We start from the raw sequence: 4,327 nt of genomic DNA, 5'->3' as shown, positions 1-4,327 counted from the left end.
ATGCCTGACAACGCGCGCTAAGCACGTGGACATTCTGTCTAGTCTGGATTTGGATTCCTTTCTGATGGCCCTCTGCCAATTCATCGCACGAAGGGGTAAACCATTAGTGCTTTGATCCGACCAGGGCACTAATTTTAAGGGAGGTGAAAGCACCCCACACTCCAGACTAGGGCTGCCGCGATTAGTCGACGTCGTCGATGACGAAATGCGTCGACATCAAAAATTTGAAATCAATGCATCTTTTTAAAATGTTATAACCGCAAATCTTCTTCGTCAATATCACTACGTTTTTGCTGCATGCATCACGTCAATCGTTGTTGGCTCGAGTCATTGGTCGGTTCCAGTCAACGCTCCAGTAAAAAAAAAATCATGGCATCTGCAGCAGAGTCCGACTTGGTTACGAAACGTCCCCAAAGACCCAAGGGTTCAAAAGTATGGGAACACTTCAACTTATCACCAAACAATAAGGTGGTTTGTACATTGTGCAAAGTTCAAATGGCATACCACAGCAGCACTAGCGCTATGCACGAGCCCCTGAAAAGGAAGCATGGAGGCGCTATTCTGGATGATGGACCGCTAGAAAAGGCAACACCACTGTAAGTATTGTCTATTCATGTTTATTAGATTACCATAAGTAGGGAGAGCTTTTTAAATACGTTTTGTAATTGTAGCTGCTAAATACACGCATTATTAAAGCCACGTTGGTTGATAGGATAGCTCTTGCTATTTAGACAACTTGCCGTAACCATGATGCATTGCTAGGACAACGGAGGCGTATGAAGTGATTCAAAGACGTAGCCCTACTCCGGCTCTAGTCTGTGGTAAATGTACCTTTTTCTTCGATAATTGGCGAGTATCACTAGAATCATCACCAAACTGGCATAAGCACCAGTCCAGAACCAGCACCTTGGAATTTTGGGTTTAAAAGGAGTGTGTGAAGAGGCCCCGGGGAAGACCCAGGACACGCTGGAGGGACTATGTCACTCGGCTGGCCTGGGAACGCCTCGGGGTCCCCCAGGAAGAGGTGGTGGAAGTGGCCGGGGAGAGGGAAGCCTGGGCCTCCCTGCTTAGGTCGTTGCCCCCGCGACCCGATCCCCGGACAAGCGGAAGATGACGAGACGAGAGACGAGAAAAGGAGTGTGTGTGTTCGTTCATGTTGGGATATGTTATGTATCTAAATATTTTATTTCTGCCATTATTTGAAGCACATTTCTTTGTGTGGGGAATGCCATAAATACAATAGATACCGTTTGAGTAATTGTGATCAATAAAATGAAAGGTGTAAGTCAAAGGATCATAGGGAATATTACTGTCTTCATTAATACATGTTAAATAATTAGGACGCATTTGTTTTTCTCCTCTCTTTCTTTTAGTAAAAGGCAAAGTCACATGAATGAATTCCTGCCAAAGAAGGATTGCTCACCACAATTTGCAGCAGCTCTTACTGATAGTGTCCTTAACATGATCATCAAAGACATGAGACCCCTGTCAATGGTAGAAGATGAGGGTTTCTGTGCTATGGTTAAAACATTCCAACCAGGCTATGTTCTCCCTAAGAGAACATGCTTCACCAACATGATGGAGAAGAAATATGAGGACGAATTCCAGAAGGTCAAGCTTGCCCTCTCCTCTTCCGGTTCCATGATCAGTTTAACTACAGATGCATGGACAAGTATTGCCACAGAAGCATACTTGGGCATAACCTGCCATTTTATTAACAACGACTGGGAGCTTGTAAGCTATAGTTTGACTACTATGCCACTTGAAGAGAAACACACTGCAATGAATATTGCATCCTGGATTGAAACAGCAATTGAGAAGTTTGGAATTCCTGCAAGTAGAATCAAGGCTGTGGTGCATGACAATGCTGCTAATGTAGTAGCAGCCCTCAAGTTGTTGGAAGAGAGGCATGGGATATCTTCAATCCGCTGTGCTGGCCACACATTACAACTAGTGGTAAATCAAGCACTGAAGAATCCACAAATCAACAAATCAATTGGAGCTGCAAGGTGCTTGGTGGAACATTTAAAAAAGAGTGAAATGGCCAGCTCAAAGCTGAAAACAAAACAAAAACAAATGGGCAAACCTGAACACAAACTGATTCAAGATGTTAGTGTGAGATGGAACAGCTCTTACTACATGATCAGCCGCCTGCTAAAGCAGAGGTGGCCTGTTACAGCAACTGTCAGACCCAGAAGTAACAAAAAGAGCCAAGCATTTCCTTGACCTCAAAGCTGAACAGTGGAGCCTGTTGGAGGAGCTAGAACAAGCTCTCAAGCCATTTGAGTGTGCTACTGTTTATCTTAGTGGGGAGTCATGTGACCCTCTCCTCTCTACCTGCACTCCCTAAAGGACGGATGAAGTCCACACAAAATGCAGTCTTTGACAACATCCATGTGCAGGGATTTCAGGCTGCTGCAGCAAATGAAATCACAAAAAGATGGGAGGTTGAGATGGCCTTGCTAGATGCTGCTACAAAAACCAGTGTAATTGCAGCTGCCCTGGATCCCAGGTTTCGCAGAATGAAATTCCTGTCCCCAGATGAAAGCCTGAAATTGCAGGGGAAAGTGCAAGCCCTTGCACTAGAAGCAAAGAGGAGAGTGATAGAGAGTCAGCAACAGCAGCATCCCACAGAGTCAGCAGTCAACATCAGCAGGTGTTACAGAGAAGAGGTCTGTGTCGTTGCTGGACACATTGCTTGGGTCGGACTCAGAAGAAACAGCGGGGATGAGGCAGATGTCATCAGTCATTCAGTGATAGAAGAGATTCTCAAGTATTTTGGGGAACAGCCTCTGCCTAAAAGTACAGATCCTCTGCAGTGGTGGAAAGCAAATGAGGCACGGTTTCCCTCCCTGGCTGTTCTGGCAAAATCTTACTTGTGTGTACCTGCCACATCAACACCTTCCGAGCGTCTCTTCTCCGCAGCAGGAAACATAGTTTCCAAGAAAAGAGCTAGCCTGAGTCCAGAATATGTGGACATGTTGACCTTTTTACACTACAACACACATGTCTAACTGATGTTTGATTGAGGTGGACACCTGAACACCTTACACTTTAAACATGTTGCAATTTTTTTTATTATGCAGACCTAACGTTTTTATTTTGATGCAGGAAACTTGTGGCACTGCTGACTAAATAATAAAAATAAAAAACTTTTGTAATTTATTTTTTTATCCTGTTGGAGTTAGTAGTTTAAACCTACAGTTTTGCACTTTGACATGTAAGCCTTTGTTTGTCAATTACATATACAGTTTGTTGTTTTAAAAAGAAAATGAACTGAAATGATAAAAAATAATAATAATAATACATTAAAATTAATCGTTTCGATTAATCGACTAATCGAAAAAAGTCTACAGATTGATCGATAGAAAAATAGTCGTTAATGGCAGCCCCAGACTCATCTGGCTAAACATCAGATTATGTTTCAGTTCAATCCCCCAAGCGCACCACACTTTGGAGAGTCGGGAAAGGGAAGTGAGATCTGTTAAAGCTGTACTGTATGCGACCATCCAGTCACAGACTGTCCCAGAAGAGGTCCTGCGGACAGTACTTATTGAAGTGGAGGGGATTTTAAACCCCAAACCAGTGTTTCCCACACAGACTAATTTGTGGCGGTGCACCACAGAATCAACACTGGCCGCCATATATTGCATTTCGTTATAGATATTTCAAATGCTATCTAAAACACGCAGTATACTCGTTCAGCTGCATTTCCTTTCCCTGCTCTCCCTCAGTCTCTGTCACTCACGCGTCTCTCACACACACAGTCACAACGTCAGCACACGTTAGCAATGATGTAATGCGATATTAGCGAGCCTTCAGGATTAGTACCGTAGCTAAGTGTAGGAAAGATTAGGTTACTTTTCGCTAGGTACCTACGAAAATGTCTTAATCTGCTAGACAAGTGGGTTCCCCATCGTTCTTTTGGTGAGCAATCTCACGAGCCCTACTTACCCGGCGTCATGGAGCCGACCAGCTAAATAGTTATTTAATGCTAGCACTAGCGTTGCTACCTGCATATATGCCAACATTTTTTACAATATTTTCATATTTTCAGGCTTCAACCAGTGCTGCTCAAGCATAAAGACAGGGTCAGGGAGAGAAAGAGATAGATTAGTTAGGCATTGAAGAAAGAGTAGGACAGCATCCAACATAGCTAATACATATATATTTAATTAAAAAAATTGTTCTGAGTAACGTCCCCCCTCCGCCACAAATTGCTTTCTAATCTGTGGGAAACACTGCAAACCACAGGGCTACGTGTCAACAGATGTGGCGGATTCTGACCCAGTGACTCCCAACATGTTCCTCATGGGGTGGCTCGACC

The 4,327-nt window shown here is 43.7% G+C and overlaps 1 pseudogene; it reads left to right on the top strand.

Moving 5' to 3' along the window:
- The first annotated feature begins 369 nt into the window (after nucleotides 1–369).
- Nucleotides 370–3,080, top strand: LOC146267837 (E3 SUMO-protein ligase ZBED1-like; annotated as a pseudogene).
- Nucleotides 3,081–4,327: the final 1,247 nt, after the last annotated feature.

Source organism: Hypomesus nipponensis, chromosome 11 (genome assembly GCF_054491055.1).
Source record: "Hypomesus nipponensis isolate SF chromosome 11, ASM5449105v1, whole genome shotgun sequence".
In the NCBI taxonomy this organism is placed as follows: Eukaryota; Metazoa; Chordata; class Actinopteri; order Osmeriformes; family Osmeridae; genus Hypomesus; species Hypomesus nipponensis.
This window is presented reverse-complemented; position numbering and strand designations above follow the sequence as displayed.